This window comes from Notothenia rossii, assembly GCF_949606895.1.
Source record: "Notothenia rossii genome assembly, chromosome: 8".
Taxonomy (NCBI): domain Eukaryota; kingdom Metazoa; phylum Chordata; class Actinopteri; order Perciformes; family Nototheniidae; genus Notothenia; species Notothenia rossii.
The window spans coordinates 57,957,696-57,982,982 of NC_136906.1; the positions used below are offsets into that span (position 1 = coordinate 57,957,696).

Below are 25,287 nucleotides of genomic sequence, written 5' to 3' on the forward strand. Positions count from 1 at the left end.
GGGATGTGAATGTAATGCCGCAAAGGTCGCGCTCTCCACTCTCTCTGTGTCTCTGTTCTTCTCTGACCCTGCCATGACCGCCAAGTGTTCAAAGACGGTAAGTGTCCCTCTTTGATTTCTATGCCAGTATATCTGCAGTTTCGGGATTCGACTGTGTTAAAAAGTGAAAAATAAGAATAAAACTGTTTCTGAAACATTTTCCAGAAGCTTTAAGCCAAATGTCACTTTTCAAAATCATTACCATGCACGTCTCGTATTGTGACAAGTACCATTAGGATGCTTAATCACTGGAAACATAATTAAACCAATCAGTGTCTCTCACTAAAACTAAGTTTGGAGGACGACTGCAGTCAGTTAGGGAAAAAGGGGCTTTTTTTTGCCAAGAGCGCCATCAGTTGAATGCGCAGATCGACTTTTAAAAGTTTTAAGAGTGCCATTTGTTAAACCTTTTAACAATGCATTATTCATGAACGCCAAGTTTCTTTCTAGTTCACTGCCTGTTGTTCCCTGTGTCTCTCTGACCTTGTGCACTTGTCGTGTCCACCTTTTGGGGTGACAACATTTTAAATGGGGTGAGGATTTTAATGTGTGGCCTACAGGAGACACCAACTAAAAAGTTCAGTACATATTATTACATAAAAGAAAAAAAGGAATAATAAAGGTGCATTTGCAGTGATTGTTTTAAGAACGTAGGGCAGTGTAAGGTGGCAGTTTAGATTCTACAATCTGTCACCAGCTTTATTTTTCTAGCAAAAAGCTATTTAAAATAATTGCGGGTATTTCCAGTAACAACTTAAGATAAAGCAATACAAATGTCTAGGTGAAACAGTTACAATTATCTCTCGCACCTTTTACAACCCTCTCATTATTTAAATGAGTGTGAAGTGCTGCATTGCGCTTCACAAGCAAACACACCATGCTTCTTGGGAAATTATGACATCTCTTTGATCAAAAGCTTTTTTCTTTTTAAAATGCAGTGGATCACTGCCCTAAATGCACTCAATTTATAAACCCTGTATTATCCACAGGTTTTACCGCCAGCACACCAAATCCAAGAGCCTGACTGCCAATGGAAGTGATTAATGCAGTACAACTTACAGAGAATAAATACATTCATAATTAATCGGTATGTTCTGGGGCTTTTAGCTGATTTTTTGTTACACAGTGACTAAAGAACATGAATACAGAACGTGGCATACATCCATTAGCAAGAAAGTCAGGGTCAGAACGATAGTTCAATGAAAGTATGAACCAGTGGTTTCCAAACTTTTTTGGTTTTCCCACCAATTCAGTTCCAAATGGCTTTATATCCTTCTCCAAGTATGTTTCCAGTTTGTTTATTAGCAGGATTGATTAGAAACAGGCCTGATTTTAATGAAACTTGGTTGGATGGTGCAACATGGGCCATGGTGGAATAACTACTTCATATTTGGAAAGGTTCTACGCAGATGCATGAATCTTTGCTAACTTTCATTAACTTTGCGAAGCGGGAATTGTGGCCTAAGCAGAGGATTATCAGTTGCCTTGTAGTTTCAAATTATTTTTACGTTGATCCACTAGTATCATCTTTATTTAAACCATTTAAACTCTGTATTTGTATCCTATTGCTGACAGCTTACTTGTTACTATCAGCTCTTACATTCAAAGTGTTTCTTAACAGAAAGTTCCCGATTATTACCAACTAAATATATATATTTTAATTTAATTTCAATCTGAAAATCTTTTGGACTTTTGTTGTTGCCTTATTTCTGTTGTCTTGCCTTTTTAAATCAGACAAGACGCCAGAGCACAGAGAAATTGGGGTGGAAATCTGTATTTTTCTTTTATTAAAACTAAATCCACATTAATACAGAGAATTCATACTGACAAGTTCAACAACGTTTTTTTCTCAGATGTTTTTTTAGACCTAATAACAGAAAAGAGTACCAACCATCTACAATTCATCACATAATCTCACTTAAGGAAGCCATATATTTCAAATAATGCAGTTTGTTACAATATTTAGTGTAGAAGTGTAAAATATGAGCCAGATTAAGTTTCTCAATCTTTCAAAAACACTGCATATTTCTAGTATTATTGTTCATGTCATAGATTCTGAAAAAGTGCCACTAATATGTCAGTGCGGGTGACAGCTGTGCATGTTCCTGCTGGAGCGTAAGGATTGGTGTGCTGAAAGTGAGCTCTTTCACCTATAATTGCTTTAGGGGACAGGCAGGTAGTCAGAAACAGTTTTATATAGAAGTACATGAATGAGCATATTTGACAGCTGGAATGTGTTTTTGTACGACCCCCGGGGGAAGAAAGAGGCACAGACTTAAGCCTCTGTTTCCAAGTGTCCATTTTAAGACATTTAATAGCGAGGAGTAAAATCTTTGTTTTGACATCTAGAATGACTCACTACGTCTCAATGTATTAGTATTATAAGGACAATAAAGTAGCTTATTACTCATGTATTTAGCTGTACTTACACACTAAGAGTACACTGGAATTGATCAGCGTTCTGGCAGGATATTGAAATAATCTTCCAATAAACCCAATATAAAAGTACTATAGAGTCAGCTGAGAGCAGCAGCCAATTCAAGGATCTGACATTCTTTGACGCTGGACAGGCCCCGAGGGCAAAGCTCAGATACGCAGCGAGGGAGCAGAAGAAGAAAGCTAAAAAGGGAGCGTGAGGAAAGCATTGAGAAAGATCCGAGTGTGAGGAGGGGGAGACGCGGAGAGAAAAGTAGACCATAGACTGGATCTCCGGCCAAGTGGGAGATCCAGCACAAGGAGAAGCTTGTTCTTTCTCTGCCTCATAGTTTTCTGGGCATGTAGCAGGAGGACACGGCCTCTTTCGGATAAAATAAAAATACAGCCAAATACCAGAGGATAATGTGATTAGAGGCAAATAGGAGAATGAAGGTTAATTGGAGTTAAGTGGCTATCAAAAACGACCCTATATATATACATCTGCTCGACAACCTACCCCTCAGCCAATGGGGCTCGAATTCTTCCCGCCTTCTTTAAATAAACACAGTCAATAGTTCAGAAGGAATGTTAGGAGTGTGTATTTTCCGAAGATAATACCTGGATATTTGGTGTCCAATCATTATCAGATTATAGGCAATGGTTTAGACATACCATTAGAATAACATGAAGAGTGATGGTAAAAAGCAGAGCTGCCACGGTGACCTTGCGTATCCCACACGTGTCTGGAGGTCTATTGGTGCAATTCAACGCCACCCCTGATAAATCTCAGCAGTGCCTGTTTTGATCAAACACTCATAATCTTCCACATGTGACCATTCACTCCCTGTTTATGTGGGCTGTCATTCAAGGAGACGGACTATCTTCAGAGGGGTAAACCTTAAAGTACAACATTGACCTTTAAAAGATATCCAGAGCTAAACATGGGAGGATAAATGTTCTAATTGAGGTACTTATAGCTTCTGGATTGCCTTTCTGCATTCTGGCAAATATATCGACCATCAATGGTAAATGCGACTCAACATCAGAGGTGAAGAATTTTCTTTAATAAACCCAGACAATCCTAACATTTACGAGCACCTGTGTTGTTCTTTACAGAGCAGTATAAAAATAAATCACAGCTCTGATTGCTGCAGTAACAACATGCTGAAAAAAGATCTGCAAATCGCCCCACTTAGAGACAAAGAAGCCCCATAAACATTCAAAAGAGCCATTTAAATCTGCCTCGCCTGCCAAGAAATCAGACTGGTTATGACTGACAATATGGGAACAGTCTTTTGATTGGTACAATATATGTGTGGGTGGGCCCTAATTGCTTTTTCATAATATCACTTCAGTTTTAATGGACACACAAGCAGTCAACCTGCTGAGGGCTAATTTTATTAGCCATTTATTAGTTCCATCTGTAATTTGAGCACTCAGTACAATACTCAATGACCAATGGTGCTGTTTTCTTGCGAGATTGGGCAACTTTAAATACCCCTTTTTTGCCTATTAGTTGTTAAGCAAGTCAGCAATATTTCTCAGTTAAAGAGTTTAGTAGAGACCTCAACTAAATGACTAAATTTGTATGTTAGAATGATAACCCACATGCCTCCATGGTTATCTAAATAATTAGAAATACATAAAAAATGCTTAACAATTTTAAGTTGATTTGGGGGGTCACACTTAACAAAAGAAAAATGACTTTATTAAACATCTTCTTAAAAACTCTTACACAGCCTGTATAGTGTGATTCAAGTCTAATTTATCTAGTCAAAACCCATACATTTTCCTCACAAAAATGTACAAGGTTATACACTTCAGACTTTTATGGACTACATACCCAGCATTTGTAGTGCTCCTCCTGTTGAATTTCTTTAACATAGTGGTTATGTTTCTACCCCCATAAATTATTACAGAAGTCCGTCAATACCCTTATGGTTTGGAAACTCTTAATATTTGTTGTTAGATATTAGCACTACCAGTTTGGTATCATCCTCAAACCTAAACAGCCCTTGAGACTGGGTGTTGAAAGTACAGGCAATTTAAGAACTTCAGTGGAGACAGAAGACATCCCTGTGGGCCACCAGTGTTGACAACTGTTGTATAACTGAATGGAAGAACTTGTTGCTTCTGACCACTAGTCTCCACTTCTGCTATAATACGTCCAAAATCCACTGACCCATGTATGTATGGTCTCCCATTTGGAGAATTATAACATACAGCCTGGATGATAGAATCAAATGTATCGCTGAGCTGTAATAAAAAACAGCCTTTGCTTAAGTGGTAGCAGTGGCGGTTCTAGAACATTTTATGTGGGGGTGGCAAAGGGGGGGCAAGAGGTCATGCCAGGGTGGCATGGGAGGGCGGACCGTACGTGGTATTTTATACTGTATATATAACCTATTTATTGTTAAACCATGCCCTAACACAAGTGTTCTTAATGCACAAGAGAAACAAGGTGTTCAGACAAACAAATTAAAATATAGTATAAAACAGCAGAAAATACTCATGATACCCTAGAATTCTGTTTACTGTAAGTACAGTAAAAGTACTTAGTTATAATTAAGTACACAAATGACATCACCTATCTCTTAAGAGAGCTAAAGGTGACCTGTGCAGCAACACATTCCAATAAATATTTGTCAATACTAAGAGCCGCTAGATTGTGCTGCTGTAATGGAATATATGCAAGGAGAATAAAACATACCATGTGGTCCAGCTGGAGTCTCCTCTGCCTCCTGATCCCTGCCTCTGTCCCTCTTTTTGAAACTTCATCTTTATTCCTCACATACATTTCTTCTTCTTCACTAATGTCTTCATCTCCTCCTTACTTTCTCCTGCTCGGACCCTCCTGGTCTCTTCAGTGAACTGTCTTTTCCTTTTCCTCTTTCTACTCATCCTGATCACTTCTCAGATAGGCCTATGTCTTTTTGTTGTTGTTGAATCACTCCAGCTACTCTGTCCTGCAAGAGTCTACTTGTGAAAAGCACTGGTACTAATGCTTGTATAACTTTACACGTTAGGGCCATAAGTAACATAGCCTATAATAAATCTGAAATCAGAAAGTATTTATCAAGCGCACACAGGCAGCTGTGTTTAGATCCAGTTTAACGGTAAAGGATGTATCCTGGTTTAATTTATCTGGCCTCATTGATGTGATGTGTAATATACGTGGATTTAATAGTACCGCATAGTTAAGCAAATAAAGTGATCGATCTCCCAGCTAGCAATGTCTGCGTAGTATTTTGTAACGTAACGTCCCAAACAGCTGTTAAACGCTATCGATTCAAACGTCAACGTTTTATTAATATTTTGTTTCAAGCTCTCGTCCTTATTAAAAACAAAACCAGTCGAAGGGGAAATGCTCCCAGGGGAAGCTGATCCACATTCAGGTGCTAGGACAGCTCGCTCCCTCTCTGCAGCTGTGTGAGCCGGTCTGTGAACGCCGCTCCGCAGTTTAATGCAGGGCCGTAGCTACGTTTTTAAAGGGCCTAAGATGATATTTAAAATGATTCACTTTTAATTAATGAACTGCTTGTTTCGTTGCTTGAGAAGCTTGTGGACATAGTGTAGGTTTGTTTCTACTAGTACAGTTTTAGGGACACAAAAGTTAGGGGGGCAGCTGGGGGGGCAAGGCTCTACAGTGGGGGGGCAGCTGTAGATCCGCCCCTGAGTGGCAGGTGCCGAAAGGTGTTGAAGAACTGAGTGCATAAGTTTCAGGTGGCACAAAGTGTCAAACACAATGACACTGCATCCATGACAGATCTATTTGCTCTAAAAAAAAAAAATTTAAGGGCAACGCTGGTCAAGTGACTTTAAACCAATCTTTTAAGACTGTCATTACAACTGATGTTAAGACGACAGTCCTATAATCATTCAGGCAGTCTGATAAAGATATTTAAGGCACGGGAACCATAAATAGCAGACTTAAAACATGCTTGGAAACTTTGCTCTGAAAGAGACTGTCTAAAAAATTCTGGGGTAGAACAGGTTCCAGCCCATCTGCACACCATTTCAAGTGCTTGGATCAAGTCATGTCCGGCAGCCTTCCTACTTCCTCTTTTTGCCTACTCCGGAGGTTTTCTAACCTCATGTTCAGTGATTAAATAAGGAGGCGTAGCAGCTTTTGATGTAAATTGAGAGTAAGGCAGTGGGCCAAGCGAGTGCCAAACCTGTAGTAACATTTATTCAAATCATCTGGCAGGTTGGAATCAGAATCTACGATGACAGGTTTTGATTTATAGTTTGTAATTAACTGCAGTTACTTCCACAGACTCTCCGTTAACTTTAGAGTTGAGCTTCTTTTCAAGTTTGTTATTATACTGTATCTAAGCTCTTTGCACTGCCTTCCTCAATTTATACTTGCTTTGTAAGGATCTCTCCTTATTGTATGCATTGTCTCTATGTATTACAAGCATTTTTACGTTGGTAATTTAGTTTAGGCTTGTATCCTGCCAATTGCTGCAGGCCAGGGACGGACTGGCCATCGGGATGCTCGGGCCGGTACTGAAGTGGGCCGGTCGGACGATGTTGGCCGGTCGAATAAGTCACTAACATCCCCCCCCCGTTGACAATTCACTGGCGGTACTTACTTGCTTCACCGAGGTGGGCCGGCAGTACCGAAGTGGGCCGGTCGAGAGTCCCGGGCTGATTTGTAGTCCGAGTCCGCCCCTGCTGCAGGCCCAAGCCTCTTCTCTTTTGGCCGGTCGCAGGCTCCATGTTGTTTCACCCGTGTACGACTTCTCTTGTTGTGGTCAAATAGTATGAAGACCTTTGTAGACGAAAAACACTCAGTGAAGTGACATCCATGGTAAGGGCTAGTCAAATTCTTTAAATGCCAAGGCAGGGAGCTAAAATGCTTCCTTTCTTCTCTCCTTTAGCTTTCACTGAACAATCATCGATGTTGCTCAAGGAAAAGTGGCTTTTAAAAGACATAAGAAACTGCATTATTATTACTGCAACTGTTTCAGCGGGGCATGACTCGCCACTGTGATTGACAAAATAGAAAAGTCTCAGAAGGGCATAGGATGCTAGTTAGCCTGGTTTGCGAGCTTCCACTTTCCAAATGACTTAACAGCAACAACATGTGTCCTTCCTGTATTCAAATACGTACATATGGCTTAAATCACTACAATTCAAACACGCATTGTATCAATCTTCGTCGGCTGGTAGGGTCATTGCGCTGTTACCACAAAACAATGCAAACAATTGACTTATTTCCATTTTAAAGAGTGGACATTTTACACTTGAGCCAAAGTATACGTGTAATATAAATTCCCTTACAATAAAAGAAGACATTTGTTTGACTCAAAAAATGTCTCATCATCAAACCAAACCACTTTAATATAAGAACATTTTAACACTACCTGCCATTTTGTGAAGTACATCGCTGTGTATGATTTAGAAGGCTTACATAAGTTTTACAGCCTGAAATGTAGGACCATTCCTGTTTGCTTTGGAGTCTTCTCAAAGCAACCAGAAAAAGCATCGGCTAATGCCAGCCAGAGCACTGCCAGCAGGCGTACAGCACACATCAGAGAGCCCCGCTCCTTGATTTTCTGCTCCAACCACACTGAACTTTAAACAGGCTTCAAGCTGCTGACGCATTTTGGACCCAACCAACCTACACCTCTACTCTCAGCGTTCCCCCCTTAGCTTATATTTTATGTGTACACCTCATAAAAACTCAATTTGTCTCTTTGGCCTGATGTCTAGGGAGGAACTGCTTTTTGTCATTTACAAGCAATGTTGCAGTCTGCGTCAAGGCATCGCAATCCTATCGAGATTAGTTTTTGCGGTAATGGCACTCCAGCACGTACTGTAATATGACTCATGGAGCATTTCTCTAAAATGACACTAACACAGCAATCTGCACATCACATGAAAAATGCAGATGAATTCTCCCACACTTAATAGTGGGGTTCAGGCAGCATGAGAGACAAGGAAGGTTATTGTGCAGCCAATACAAGATAAATTATATCTTGTGTTGGTGCTATGTTCTGCTACATTTTTTAAGCCCTCTTATGATTCTCTTAAGGGGTGCATTAGGGTCAATATTAACAATCTAAATATATCATATCATACACAGGGGACATTTTTCCACAGACAAGAACTTTTCATGCTTTATGTTCATAGTGCTGAAAAATGTCTGTACATCTACTCACTGTTAGACCAATGTTAAATGAAGGACTTTTACTTGTAACGGAGCAGTTTCACATTGCTATACTGGCACTTACTCTTGAGATTTACAGTAGGAACCATTTCCACTGCTGTGCGGCAGTCGCAGCCAGATGTGATGTCACCGTCACATGTTTTGTGTTTAATTTGCGAGTGACGTCAAAAAGGGCCTGAAATCTGATTTTGAGTGATTAAAATTTGATTTGAGTCAGATTTCTCCCCACCTTCAGTATGCCTTCTATGTGTTTCTTGCCATCCAAACCAGATCAAAAGCAATCTGATTCCAATGTGAATATGCCCAAAAAAAAAAATCTGATTTAGACTCCCAGTCCAAACCCAACTTTGTTCTCTATTTCTCTAGCTGTCCATTTATCTCCCGTGAATATTTGTCTTCTCCCTCTGTCTCTCAGCAGACATTGTGACATCATCCTTTAGTTTCGTTGTTGCAATCCACACTTGTGACTGCTGGTGATGCAGCTTGGATTAAAGGTCTAGTCAACACAAACACCAGCAACACTTCCAAACCAAACACCCGCAAAGACATTATGCAACTCCCCAGACTTCCTGTTATTGCTAACCTCAAAGTATTTCTATCTTAGACTTTCTCACAGCCTGATATCATGAAATGAAATATTCCTTTCATATGGGAACACATTTAATCATTGTGTTTATATGTACTGCTCTAATACCATCTGATTCATTCCCTGTCTGTCCTGTTTTCAGTCAGAGAGCTTTGACAGCACTCAGAAGAGAGCCTGGATGTGTGTGCATGTTTCCTTCTCTTATGATATGTGTTTTTGCTTGAATGTGTTCCCTTTGGTGTGGAAAAATAGTTTCACCCAACAAAAAGTACATTCAACCATGAAGTAACTGACTCAAAAGAGCAAAAAAACTGCAAATACATTCACTATCAATATGTAGAACAATTGAAATTGCTACTGCATTGGCTTCAAATAAACCAAACCTTGCTATTTTTTTTGTTAAATGTATTGTTTTATTCTTCTACGTTTTTAGTTCTTTCAATTATTATTAATTTTCTTTATTTTACCCTTTTCGTATACATGTATTTTGTATTTCTGTCTGGATTGCACTCTATTCCACTAGGGTTTTTTTGCACGTCGTCACACACTGCGATCCATTCGCCTCTATCTCAAAATCTTCTCAATGATTGTTTGATCACTGTTTATCCAGTAATGCTGCAAAAAACAGTCTCTCTAATTATTTCTTTTGAATTTTGACAAACAATACGCCAAAAAAGCTATCTCTGCCTTGGGGCAAAACTTTGTCACATATTTCCACAAACCAATTATTCAAATAACCCTGGCTTTATTGAAACAGTGAGGAGTAATCTCTCCCAGGTGGCTTACAGTTCTCACTTTGTTTTTAGAAAAATAAGCATTCATGACTTATAACCGCCTCTGGCTCCCATCCAGCTCAGCCACATTCCACTTTCACATGACCTTCTCACAGACCTGGCCTGGAGCTGGAAGCACCGTCCGTCCCTGAACACACCTCTGTTTGACTAGCCTAGATGATTCAAGGCGTGCTTATCTTTTCTTCTTCTTCTGCCTCCTTCTCCTCAGGGTTTACAAGTTTGACTCAACTCCAGAGATGCAATTGGCTTGTAAATTTCATTTTATGTGTATTTACAGTTTGGTTTTACAAGGACATATACGTCCCTACTCAAACGCTGCAAGCCTTTTCAAAATCACAGAGGTCGTGCCAGGTGTTTACGAGCCAGTACACGGCAGGTTTTAACACATCAAGAAGTTGTGTTTAGAAAGTTTTTATGTTAGCAATAAGTCAAGCAGTGCTGGAATTGGATTTTTGAATTGATTATTTGCTTAAAAGATTAGCTTGACATATGTCTATTTGTTCTTTTTCTGGGAGTTAGACATGAGAGTGGACTGTCACTTAAGAAGCAGCTGGTTAGCTTATCTTAGCATCAAGACTGGAACAAAAAGGGGGAAACTGTTAGCATGGCTCTACCCAGAGGTTACATAGTCCGCCAACAACACTCTTTAAAACATGTAAATGAACATGCCATATCTTGTTTCATTACAAAAGCTTTGTGGCTTTAAGATGGTGGCCCATGGTGTGGCTGGCCCAGGATTCGTCCACCTTTTTCTTCTTTTTGGCCAGTCCTCCTTTTAAGTTAGTGTGATTTATAAAATATTCAATAAAACCATATTGTTTGTGTAAACTCCATCGGGTTTGACGTTTTAAATATATGTTGCTGCTCACAACTTGAGCCTGAACCTTTGTTTTAATTCTGTGTCTGTAGCAAGCATGATCATCAATCGAAGAGCTGCAACAAATTGATTAGTCTAACAATAATAAGCAACTATTTTGATTATTAATTTCTGTAGTTTTAAAGGCAAGAAATGTAGTTCTCAGACTCACAAAACAGAAGTTTTCCTGCTTTTTGTCTTCTTTTTGAAATAATATTAATAATACATGGGATTTTTATAGTGCATTTCCTAATGCTCAAAGACACTTTACATACAATCACAACAGAAACAATACTGAGAAAAAACAAGTAATTAAAGACATCAATTAATATATCTATAAAATAATTGGTAGATTTATCTACAATGAAATGAATCAGTAGTTCCAGTCCTAACCCATACCTATCCTAATCCATTACTTTTTAAAATATCATTATATGCAACCCCACAATCAACTGAACCGGTAACCCTCTGGTTTTCTGAAGTTCCCGGACTGAATTTTGATTCATTTTCCAAATAACAGAGGAAACTTTGATGCTAGCTTCAAATAACAGGAAATGGAATTGGTTTTTGCAAACAGTGTTTGTATTTGTTTACATTAAGGATTCAGAGAGACAGAGCCACGAAGCACTTTAATATCCCCAATAACGTATGAGAGACGGGGCGTCTGTTTAAGGAATACCACATCAAACGAGTCGGCATGTCAGCCGAGGGCTATGCATATATTTTCCCTGTTCTTCCCATCCAAGAGGAACAGGGAGCGCTGATGAGTGGAAGGAGATACTGTTTTGATCAAGACTACAAAGTGAGGGCAGTCTAAACCAAACAGAACGAAATACGTGGATACAATCAAAACAACTTTAATAAGAACTTTCAAATCAATTATCAAGGTTTGGCGTTCTGTTCTGTGGTGGTGCATGCGGGGGATGTTGTTTTCCTACGAGGGCATCTGGATGAGATTAGGGTCCAACCTGACACTGCAGCCAGAGTGAAACATGACTCAGGGATGAATGTGGGCTTTTAGACCGGTGTCTGTCTTCCCACACGTTGTTCTCTATTCTTTATTTGTCCGTCACCCAATAAAACACGCACAGCGTTATCTGATACCCACGCGCCGGCCGAGCAAACAAGCTCCTACAGATCTCTTATTTTAGCCCTTTTTTTTAAAAAAACATGCATTATGTGTTTTATCATGTATGAAGGCAGAAAAACGATACGTCACAGGGCGATGTAATTAATTTCAAATCAGCTGGCTGCGCAGACAAGACATCATTGTTGGAGAATGTAATTTGTAAGGTCAGCAAAAGTCTGCTTTTTCTCTTGTACGAAAGCAGAACGTGGAGCGTGAGGGAATGTAATGGAATAACACGAGTTTAGGCCCAGCTGAGACCAAATTACCTGCAAAAAGAAGTGCATATTCGGAGCTCTTGTTTTGATACAGTCTGCGGGTTGGACTCTTATTAGATTGGGCCGGCGTTTCCACTTGTGGCTCGGACGAGGCCCTGCGACAGCCTTCATCCAGTTACGTCTGGGCCCCGTTGCTCTGGGGTTCGGGGCTCACATTGGCTCCTCCATTACGGACTAATGCATGTCACCGATGCCACCTGCAGTTAGCACAAACAGAGCTGGCCGGGCATGAATGCAGCAGGAAAGGAGGTTAAAGCATTAGGGCTGTATTACCACATCAGCTCACACAGGTCACTTAGCTGAATATACATGGCCAAGGGCGATGGTCTCATTTCGACATTGAATGGGGGGGCATAGGGGGGTAACATTTAGTGGGGGATTTAGAGGTCCTCCCACAGGAAGTTTTGAGCGTCCTTGGCTCTGTTCAGACCTGTTATAGCATGCGTTCTGCGTAATTTGATCACTAGCGGACAGCTTTAGCACTGGTGTAATTGCAGCCAAGACGCACTAATGACACATTGACATCTTATCACTGGGACCACATTTGGAGGTGGTCTAAGCCGCATTTGACCACATTTAATTATTCTAGCAGTGTGTACACAATTGTGAAGGTATGCAAAGACCAGGAGAGCAGGTAACAATAATGTAAGGTTAATCATTTATAATATAAACATAAATACTCTAGAGTCCAAGCATATAATAATGAACATAAAACTTCAACAATGGGTGACATGTGAGTGCTCCTCTTCCAAAGAGCCACTGCACGGATTTATAACAATGCTGGCTAGTCCATAGTTGAGTGCAGGAGAGAGAAGGCTCTCAACTGGAAGATGGGTGGCTTAGCTGGATCTTTTAAACACCCCCTCAAGTTTTAGGGAAATGGCACAGTCCAATTAACCAGGCACATCTATAGGCAGGTGTTTTTCAGCAGTTCAACATTTTGCCAGGAGCAAGGTGAGCTGCAAGAAACTGACAAAAGTTGGGTTAACACAATACACAACAATCACTAAATTCGACAAGATTGCACACACTCAATCTAGTAAAAATAAAGTTGGTTAAACATGTGTTTAAAATTGTGTCTAAATTGTGTTAAACAAAAAAAAGCATAAACCTTAAAACCTTAAGGATGTGTGGTCGGTTGTGAGGCTTGTAGTTACAGCCTTCACAGTAAAGCAACTTGTGCTATTTTAAAGAACTGCCATCGTCTGTGAAAATTGGTTTTCAGCTCAGTTGCCAGCTTTGTCCATGAAGTCGGTAATTCTGTGTATTTTTTATGTTTCTGTAGTTTTTAATTTTGAAAGTATTTCTTATGTGACAGACACCAACCAGGGTACATCCTGCCCAACAACACTCAGATAAGGACAATATACAATGCTTTTTTTTCTCACAACTCGTAAGTTGTCGCGCTTTTCTGTAATAATATTCATAATGTAGTAACAACTGAACATTTTACACACGCGACACACTAATAATTTGTATACTTTTTTTAATATTTCGTATTTACATGAAACAAAAAACAAACGAGTGGAGACATGTTCAGTTGCCACAACTAAACAGGACCAAACTTTTAATTTTCTACATTTTCATGGAATTCCATATCTGATATGATGATAACTTTTCTTCATGTAAAGGAAAACACAAAAATCAGGTTTAAATATAATGGAATGTGAGGCTCTGAGGCATTCTGTATTGCATTCAAACTTGTAGGCTCCTGTAGGTGAAGTATTCTCATTAAAAGGCATCCCTGTTGGGTCACATCACATCATCATTTATGAATGACTTACTCTTCCCTTCTCTTATGTGCCTTTTTTATGGGGAAGTGATGCACCTTTTTGAACCAGTACACATCAAGGATTAATAATGGATTCAATCTAATTTAAATAGCTCATATGTGTTCAGAACATTCTACACATACTGAATATATCCTACCTTTATGTTTTCTCAGGTATATTGTAACATTTTGAGGAAGAAATCATATTAAGAGCATAAAGTTGTAACTTAATGAGAATCTTGTCATAATATGTTTTTGTAAAAGTTGTAGTTACACCGTAAGGAAGTCGGAATATATTAAGATTATGGTCATTGTGATTAGATTATACCAAGTACAATACCTATAAATGAAGAGGTCAACAGTGGTTATATTATGTTTTTGGATGAAGCGACAATGCTTCAAAATGTTCAGTCCTTGCATATTGCCACACTCTCTTGCAGAATCTAAACCCTTGTATATTGGTGATATATATAACATTGTAAACATTTCCTGTGGGTGTTTTATGCATCTATATCTCTGTGAAAGTTGTTTTGTTGCCTCCATAATTGCCACACTAAATGCTGCAAATGCTACTCCTGTGAATTATATTTTTACATTTTACTGTGGGAAGATATTCGAGCCGAGGTACTGACTTGACACGTAATTTAGAGGCGTATCTGTTCGTTTGCAAACACTCTCTGTGGCCCTGTGTGTGAGAGAGACTCAGGAACCGTACGTTGTTTCCATTTCTTCAACTTGTCAAAGGCAAGACTATATGGCGCTGTTCTCTTTGAGAGCGTGCCACCGTCTCTGCACGGGTTTCAATTTCAACCCTCTCAGCACATCAGCGACGCAACTGCTTCCTCCTACAATTTATTACAGGCAAATTGAAAGATTCCAAGGTGTGAGTGGGTTTGTGTTGGCTGTGAATGAGCAGGCTGGTTCCTTACACTGCTTTTCTCCGGGCTCTTTACACGGTAAAAGTGCCGGCTTGTCTCCCCATCGGGGTTCCTGAGAACTGTAGTTATTGTAACCAAGTCCTCAGAAAAAGAGAGATGGGGGGGAAAAAAGGGATTGAAAAGTAGGAGGATGGCTGTGGTCCCATTAGTTGACCCCCAGGCGAGGTCTCTGGAGGCATATAAGCTTACCAGCGTCAAAGCGTAGGAATATGCGCCGGGCTGCATCAAAGCGCCTGGTAGCCGATAGCTTGTGGTGACATTGTGCTGTGGGACAGAGCAGAGGAGAGGGAGAAAGACTGAACGAAATGGTACAACAGGGACCGCTCACGTAAATGGACCCAGACGTGTGAAAGTAACGGCGGTTTAGTGGGGCCGTTTCTTTAAAAAGCAAAGCTCAGACGAGGAGTAAAAACATTAGATTCCTACAGGGTCATACTTGAGAATGGTTTCCTTTTTTAAATTGGCCAATAAACAGTTCAAAGCCGCATCATTAATAAAACAAAATGGCCTTGTATGCACAAATATCAGTCAGTGAGTGAGTTTTGTTTTGCTGCTTATATTGAGACTTTTTGCACTTACCACTCTAGGTATGTGTTTTTTTTAGATGTATCAAAAATGTTACTAAGGAAGATTCAATCGACAGGCCTCTCTTTTTGAATCCATTAAATTCAAACCTTTATTAAATGTTGAAAAGTTCACTGAGGGTACCCACATAAATCAAAACAGTTACAATAACAACAACAAAATACAAAGATTACAAAATGTGGCCTTCCTTGAACAAATGCATATTATTTCCTAAATCGTCAGAAATTGAGCCAATGAGAGAGTAACATGGCTTTTAAATGTGGCCCAGACTTACTGTAGTATAGGAACAATTTTAGACATGGAAATGTACCTCTACAATCAGAGATCATATTAAGAACTGTAATAAAATGTGCACCCATAGACAGATTGCATTATATAACATACGGTTGCGCTGTCCCCTAAAGCTTAATAAATACATTTCTGGAAGTCTTCAATTTGAATGGAGTTGAAGACAATATAGTAAGTCCTCAATGTTTCAAGCATCTTTTATTTTTTATAAAATACATAGTATTACCTTAGTCTAGCCCACAACTTGCAATAAACAGTTGCCCTCCGACATCACCCAAAACCTTAAATTGCTTTCTCGGTTTGGTTAGAGTAGGTTGAGATTTGTGTCTTTTATTTATGTTATGCTTTTTAATAATTGTACTTAAAGTATAACATTGTGCATTGAACTCTGAAGGTAGTAATTGATTGGAGGATGAGAGAAAGAATCATTGCTGTAAAGTATTTTTGGAATTAGATTTGATTTGGTTTAATGTCAATGCCACACCGTGAAGTAAAGATTTGACAGTGTAGACATTCATCTTCCTACGTCCCGATGCAAAATAGAAATGTAGCTGTGTGGGAGTTTGTGTGTTTTCACTCCCTTCATGAAAGCATTCTTGATGGAGGGGATGAACCCATGTCGCAATGACATTCTGTCTAAGTGTGTGTTCCCATGGTGTTATGTTTTGTCTTTGACACGCTGATATGCTACAGGAAGTGGAGTTTATCTGCGGCCCACGACTGTGACAGGGAAATATGACCAACTGCAGAGACAATAGGGGTCAAGTGCTCTCTATTTTTTCCCCGCCTGCATCCTAATACCTAACGCTCATTCAGGGACACGCGGATGAGGTCCGTGGCCTCGTGGGGCCACTTTAGACCCACTTCCCCGGCAGCAACAGTAAAGTGTCTGGATGTGTAAGCAGTCTCAGAGTTGATGCAGCTTAAAGGAAACCAATGATGAACTGACTTTTTTGTTAATTTGTCTTGTTTTTCTGCTGCTTTAGGTATACAGACAGCATCAGAGATACATGCCATGCTTATTAAGGTTAAAGTCATATTTAGAATGAGATTATTGAGTGTTGTTGGACAAGCAGCTTTAAAATGTCCGTTTTTGCTTTGAAAACTGTAATGGGCTCTTTTTTGTGTGTTATTTTTCTACCTTAATAAAGAACTTATCAATTGATAATTGGACAGCAGGTGAAGCAATTTGGAATTTCTGAGAGGCTGATATTTTGTTTAAGTGTAAGTAATGAATGAAGTTCTATTGCAATTTAAATGAAAGATTAAAATAAAACGATTCAGCAGAATTTCAAGCTTTGTAAAGAATTGGAATCGTCCCCAAAAGTGAAGTGAAGTATAAATCAAATAATTTGTAAATATTCCTGATAAAAATATTGATGTTGGTCCAAAATGTACAAACTATAAGTTGGACACAATTATCTATGAAGAGCTTCATTGTCTAACTCTAAAAGGGTTCGAAGTGTAAGCAATTACCTGGTAAAATGTAAGGATTAAATAATAACAACTGCAGGAATTATTTTTTTAAAGTAGCAGCAGTAAAAGACAATTCTACTAATCAATATATTGTACACTGTATTTATATAATATAAATGAGTAAAATAAACCCAATATGTATTAAATAGATGAATAGGTCATCTCCAGCAGTTTCTCACGAACAGAGAGAAGTTACAACGTGGACATTGAAGTAAAAGTGCATCTCTGGTAATATAACACTTTCTATACAAAAACCCGAACATTTGAAAATGACATTAGAAACATTTCATTGATTGACAAGTGATCTCAGGGGTATTGTAGTGGCTCTTCTTCAAAGCTATTACTAAAATAACACCACAACAAAATAAGGTTCATTATTGGGAGAAATCTATCAAATTCAATCAAACATCTCACAGATTTGCTCATTTGAGACTGAGCATAACCTGGACAGCTGCTGCTTCTGGTAACTTTAGAGACCGAACCAAACTGTAATCAAAGTAAAAACAACGGAAAAGTTCTGCTTTGTTAATCTGACTGGCATTTAAAGAATAGAGGGGTTTATAATAAAGCAAGTTGCAAAAGCAGAAACACAACAAAGCTTTTTAAAAGTTAAGAAATAATTCAGTTTATAAACAGAAAAGGGTTCCAAATTTTTCGCGCAAAATTCAGGAAAACATTTAAGAAACATATCTCTAAAAACAACACAACTTTTCAGTTTTGACTTCCCACACAGAATCAAGACAAATCCACCTTGCTTATTCTGGCTGAAAAACTATTAGTAAGCTTTGAGGTGACTTAATACCGCAGGTCAGCCTCACCACTAATTACTCAGTAAAAGGGGGTCATTAATATTTCTGACAAGGCACTTATTATTCCTTGATTACATTTGTGTTAATATGGTGAAAAATTGGCGTATTTTCCCTTCAAAATGTTCCAGTAATATTGATACTCAGTAATAATAAATATACCAACATGTCTAATATCACAATTTTGATACTTTGAAAATGTTCAGTCAACTCTTTTTTTCTTATAGAGAGTGTACAAGCAGGGGAAAAAGGGATCAAATCAGCATTGACTCCATCTGCTAACACTCGTCGCGGCCGGGCTTCCTGGAGGCCCCCCCACGCTCTGCCTACACTCGAGAATTATGCGACTGCTTGATGAGTAGTTGTGTCGAGTTGGAAGGTCCTTGGCAAGAGGCCTTGGGCAGCACTGGAAGACTATCAGAGTGCAGAGTCATTAGAAATCCCTCATTCTCACTCCGCTGTGTAAACGGCCCGGCGGCCTCCATCTGAACGGGCCCCGAGGAAGGATCACCTCCGTCGGGCTGAAATTGGATATCGGGCACAGGGGAGGGGAACTGTGCGAGCAGAGCGGGGGGGGGGGAAGTTATGTGTTCCTATTTATTGACTCGGCTGCAGAGATCACTAAACTGTTTCAAGGGAGAATAAAGTTTTGGGACTTTCTCCCATAAGCACTGCGGACATTAGTAGAGTGACAAGTTGCTTTCATAAAAGCCTTAAATGACTATGGAAAAGAGACCTCCATTGGAAATGTGCTTAAACCCACAGCAGGTCAATTATTTATTTTTTGTTTGTTTTTGTTTGCCTTATAGTAGTATTGAAGCCCAGCCCAGTTTGTCCCTAAACACAACTGTAATGGAACCATACTGTTTGAATAATGTTTCCTTAAGTGTATTTTGACAAAGATGACTTTAAAATCCGAGTCAGGGCACCACCTGCAACATCTGCAGAAGAAATTTAGCAATATATTAAAGCTGAAGCGAATACACCCTGAACATGACATGAAACCTGAAAGTAATATTCACAATAATAGTTTTGGGAATGATCACATTTGTACGTGGATATAAAACACATGTATATTCAAGTTCAATTACATCACTGGAGTTTCCCTGAATCAATCCTCTTCAGTGTTCCCCCAATGATTAGAAAATAATATCATTATTAATATGCCTTCAGTCAATTGTACATTATTCAGAGGAAGGTGACTGAAAAAAGAAATCCCTCTTTTAAAGTAAAGGGGAAAATAAAAGACAGCGAGGAAACACTATTAAGTGATTTAATTTACGTTTGACCTCAAAAGTAAATTAAATAATTTCTTTTATATAACTTGAAAGCATAACCACTTGAAATTGACAGCAAATTGTCAAGATGACTTAATGAACATTATAAATAGTAAACGTTAGCCTAGTAGTAATGGGAATTACGGCTCTTTGAAGGGAGCCGGATCTTACAGTATGGCTCCGTTCCTTTCCGAGAGCCGTTCAAAAGAGCCGTTGTTTTTTTAAGAGGGCGGGGTTACTAGGTTTATCTGCAAAATAGTCACCAGGATAATGATTGACTGTACTGCCATAAATTTACTTTTACTTACAGGAAAATGTATAACTTGCTTCATCTCTCAGCCAGCCAAACTACTACTCAGGCAGCATGCGTTATGACATCATCTATTGCAAATTTGCATTCAGGAAAGTTAGTTCCCGTAAAGGCGAGTGGATTTATGGCAGGCAGTGAACCAACGATAAGAAGAACGGCTCTCACCAAGTAGGACTCGGTTCCCTTCGTTCACACCAAAGAGCCGTTTAAAAGAATCGGATCATTCGTGAGCGTCACATCACTATAGCCTAGCCCTGGTCGTAGCATGCCAATAATTGTGATCTCAGACTGGATAAAATGGTTTGCAGAACCTCCAACTATGTACAAACCTAGGCTAATTTCGATGCTGTCGGTTGTGCTTGATGTGTTGGGTGGCATGTCTCTTCTGCTTGGGGCCCCCAGAGTGTCTTGGGGCGCCACTGGCAGGTAGCTAACGTAAACAAATCAGCTGAAAGTTGTTAGTGGCTAATTTAGGAAAACCAGCTGAAAGGGCCCATTAGCTGACAACAACAAACTATTTTAAAATTGCTAGTGGCTACTGTTAGCAAACCATTGTAAAGAGAAAACATGTAAACAAGACAACAGTTGGTTACATGGCGAAGTTGTTGGTGTTACACACATATTTGTTTGAATGACATGGGCAGCAACATGAAATAGCTTGTGACAATTGTCTCACCACTTTTGACTTAAATGTGGCTAGCGAAAGAGGCACTATTGTCAGCGGTATGACGTGTACACATAAATATGAAACTGAAGGCCGCTTCTGAGTCCTTCTTATTTTTTATGCATTCCCATAATTGAAAACTGCCACCTCACCAGAATTGGAGTGCCCTTGTGTGATGGATTCCATTTAATTTCTATGCTTTTCTATTATATTGTCGCCAAGTGATAAATGGAGACATCGGTATGACAAATATAATCTTTTGTCTCGAGTGTCAAGCAACCAACAGAAGCACCCACTGTATTTATTGCAGTAAAAAAAAAACATTATGTTGGTTCTACCGCCTCCCAGAAACCGGGCTCCTGCTCAAAAAATGAAATTTTAGCTGTAAACGTCTTATTTAATCCATTATTTAATGTAACACATATTATATCCATGTGTGACTTTATTATACCACAATTACTAATCTTACAATCATTAAACCCACGTCCACGCTGCAACAATAGAACTTGAACTGGGATATGCAGACATTCCATGTAATTTCCTCCCATTTTATGTTTGGTTTTACCTCTTCACTAGAAGTATTTAAACCATGTGAATCGTAAAAGTGCACAGTATGGCAGAAGTGAAAATAGTCCTCATTAAAAACGATAATAAGCTGCTCGAATAAGTCACATGAGAAGAACAAAATACAGTACATGTGTTGTTTAAAAATGATGGAGTGTGTTAGTTAAGGAGCCTTATGCTTTACAAGCTGTTTTCAATGGATTTCTCAAAATAACAGGATCTTGTGACTTCCGAGATTGGAGGCGAAAAGCAGCAGCAGAAAAGACAGTGAAGCTTCTGACAGTGGAAAACACATGGTAGAGCTTTCAGATTTTTCCAGCAATAATAGAATGTTGGAATAAAAGTTTTGACACCTTGCCTTCACACACACACACACACACACACACACACACACACACACACACACACACACACACACACACACACACACACACACACACACACACACACACACACACACACACACACACACACACACACACACACACACACACACACACACACACACACACACACACACACACACACACACAAACCTTTACTCTTTGTTAAGGTACGTGACACAGTGAGTAATGCAGCACTTGGCCTTGCTACTACTTGAGAGTTGGAACTGCACATACCATATACTCTATGTGTGTTGATGCTTTAGTCCGAGCTAGAAAGAATTCAAGGCTTTTAGTAGCCATTTGTGAAAGAGAATCATTGCAGTGGAAGAAAAAGTGTGAGAGTCCTGCAACAGAGAAAGACAAAAAGACAGAAAGGGAAGCGAGATGGAGACAAGTAGCTACCTAACACTGTTTGTAATTAAATTCTGCAGGGAAAAAAAGCCTTTTCATTCAGGTGGGCCATGTTAAGAGATAAGCGGGGGGGGGGGAGCATGGGGATGGGGGGTAGCCTACTGCACTGTTTGCTCTGCTTCACCCGAGTTGGCAGGAGGAGTAGCCAAGAAGTTTTACTTTTACTCCTATTACTCCTATCAACCGTTACCATCAGTGATCTCATACGTTGTTTTTTTTTACCCTCTTTTCTTCTGGATTTGCCTTCCTCATGGCGTTTTACCCAGGTTTACACTGTAGACTTTGGGATTTACTGCCAATCTTCCTCAAAATGGCCAGATATACGTTTCAAAATTGTTGGGAACGTTACTTCTCAAAAGCAAAAGGTATAGATTAAGTAATATGTTAAAAATAACTAATATTTGAACTTTTTTATTACTTGAATGACGCCAGTTTTAAACTGGACATAAAACTAAAAAGTCTTTACAACATTAAGGCAAACCAGGGAATGCGAAACTCCAAATACTTATTTCTGTTAAGAAATACATTTTTTGAAGTATTTAATTGTACGTGAATTAAGATTGGAAGAGAGTGACATAATCAATATAATTTGATTAGTAACTGTAATTTAACACTTGTTTTATGTAATTAATTACATAACACTGTTGTGATTAGTGATACTGCAGCCAATAATGTTCAATATTGTATGTCATCTAAATGTTGCATTTATAGCCCCATGGAAGAACGGGTGTCTCTGGATTCGGGGCCCCTACAGTTTTATAAGTGTACACCACTGTTATAAATACAAATTCCGACTTGCTAACTTCTTCTAATAGCTACTTGATGGTGTGCGATGTTATTAACTTAAAGTGTTGAGATTTCTCTTGGGAGATCCTACCTGCTCGCCAAAGGTGTAATAGAAAAGGCCTTTGGGGCAGGGAGTACGGATTTCAACATCCTAAAATGGCACCAACGCTGGCAAGAAGCGTATCTTCGGGCTGCACTAATCAATACCAATCAACTTGTCTTAAAGAAGGACAATGACATAGGCGACTGTCGCAAGATAGTGGGAGAAGTGTCTCCACAAGAAGAAGATTAAACGACGTAATGGTAGTTGGATGGGTTAGAGGTTCACTTGAATAGTGGATCAATGTCACTCAGACCACTGCTGATATCTAACAAGCAAGTCCTTTTTCTGGGAGAATAAGTCTGTGAGAACTCAGAGTGGGCAGCTAAATACCTAAACAGCATAACAGGATACCAGCAAACGGATTAAAGCAGAAAAAGGGTATGTCTAATCAATGCTATATTGTGTGGTGGGCCGACATGGCGATTCAATTGGTGTTACGAAATGATTTGCTTAGTATTCTAACAGTATTTACCATTACACACTTAAACCCACCTCACAAGACACCATTATACTACTTGGGCAATTCCACACTTAATTTGTATACTTATCATACTTAGACTGAAACAAACACAGACAGTACTCTATCCTGTTCTGTCTTTTTACACGTAATTCCTCCTGTTAGAAATAATAATAAGGTGTATGTGTGTGTGTGTGTGTGTGTGTGTGTGTGTGTGTGTGTGTGTGTGTGTGTGTGTGTGTGTGTGTGTGTGTGTGTGTGTGTGTGTGTGTGTGTGTGTGTGTGTGTGTGTGTGTGTGTGTGTGTGTGTGTGTGTGTGTGTGTGTGTGTGTGTGTGTGTGTGTGTGTGTGTGTGTGTGTGTGTGTGTGTGCGTGCGTGCGTGTGCGTGTGTGTGTGTGTGTGTGTGTGTGTGTGTGTGTGTGTGTGTGTGTGTGTTGCTGTGATGAGTATCTGGAGGTGCATTCCTGATGTCAGCACTGCTTTTGTACCCCGAGGCTGTGTTTCTGTCTACGTGTGTGTCTTTCTGTCTACCTGCGTGTGTGTTTATTGGTTCCTCAGACTGGTTTATATGCTTGCCCGTCTGTTTGTCATTGAGCACATCAGTCAATATGTGGTGGTTTTGTCTGTCAATTGTGTGTAGACATGTGCCCATTTTTTAGTTTATTAAATGGTGTGATGTTAGCACTGCTGTGTCTGACTCTGGTCTGTTGGTGTGTGTATGTACAGCAGGAATAAAGCACCCCATTGATAAGAACAAGTTCTTCTTGTTAACGTATCAGCAGAGCTGGACCCAAGCCAGGGCTGAAGTCCCTGGGGTGTATTTCTACATAACCCCTGCTATGACACGGCAGTTACCATTCTGCAACCCCAGACACACACAGGGCCAGATAGCCCGGGAACATAACATGTGTTAACACTCTCTTTCCAAGAGATACATTGAAGAGGACATTGTGCAATGTTTCAACTTACATCTCTCCAGCGGCCGCCTCCTCTGCAGTCGATCTAAAATGTTTCCATGTGCAGACTCCGCATTCCTACTACCTTTCTGAGGCATTTTCGAGACTCTCTCCAAAGATACTCGACACCCAGGGGAAAGCAGATAGTCATGAGAAATACCTGCTAGCTCTTAACAGTTTTGAATAACAGAAGGGGATGTTTTCGCCATCTTCTTTTGATTTTTCTCATGTGCCATGCAGCTATTGTTTTCCTCATCTTATACTCAAAGGAGATGGAGCCAAGGCTGTTTTATGACAGTCATAATCACCACCCCTGGCAGCTGCATGGGGACATCAGCTCCGACCGAATGTTGTGGGGCACACCTCGTTGTCAAATAAAAGTGTCTGGATGAAGGTCGGAGGGAGAACAAAGAGGTTCAGTGTGCGGAATAAGCACCAACAAGCCCACCGTAACACGTGCATGCTCTGCCTCTTGTCTATTTGTTTAACCATTGCAAACCACGGTTGGTGCCGACACACTCATTCTCTGACAGCAGGGACCATCACAGTAAATCTGTACGGAACCACACAATTAATCACAATGGTGGGTAGAACAAGTGGTTCGTCATGACAAATGCATGTGGGCAAGTGCATGCTGGGAGCACAGAAACTGCATATAATGTGAGAATTACAAACATCAAGATTGTGCTTAGTAAGGAAACAGGACACCTCATTCAAGGCTCGTAAAGGACGTTGTTGTTAACATCTAGTTTTGAAGATGGATAAGGAAAAACGAGGGCGTTCAGCGATGAACACAACCGCAATGAGAGACAAGGGTTTATTTTTGCTGCATCTTAATTTAACGCCGCCATCCTCAAACAGTTTCAAGTGCAATCGCATAGGACATTTGCATGAAGTGATTCACCAACTTGCCCCCTGAACACAGGATGTATTGTGGAAATTCAAGAAACAGGATTTAAAGAGCTCCAATGCACTTTTTAACGACAAGCCGGGACTAATTTCCCAGATGGCTTTGATACAGATCACAGCGGTGTCACCACCAAAGCATGCTTTCCATTATTACGATTGTTACAGCTTTACTTCATAAAGTAAATGCAAAGTGACAAATCCAAAAGGGTTCGGGCAAAGAAGGGGGTAGAACTTACACATGGAATTGTCCCCATGGGCAAACCACATAATATTAATATCAAACCTGATACATCTACCACTTGAATTTCTAACCATGCAATCAGGGGCCCT

General features: G+C 39.7%; 1 protein-coding gene and 1 long non-coding RNA gene across 2 annotated transcripts in view; both read left to right on the forward strand.

The window, feature by feature from the left end:
* The window catches only part of LOC307017215, a 219,949-nt gene that overhangs the window by 126,235 nt on the left and 68,427 nt on the right, over positions 1-25,287 (forward strand). The gene's annotated exons all lie outside the window — the stretch shown is intronic.
* The window catches only part of flrt2 (fibronectin leucine rich transmembrane protein 2), a 56,905-nt gene continuing 31,618 nt past the window's right edge, over positions 1-25,287 (forward strand). Inside the window, exon 1 of the mRNA XM_079642072.1 lies at positions 1-97. The gene's annotated coding sequence lies outside the window, so the exon portion shown is untranslated. The remainder of the gene's footprint in view (positions 98-25,287) is intronic.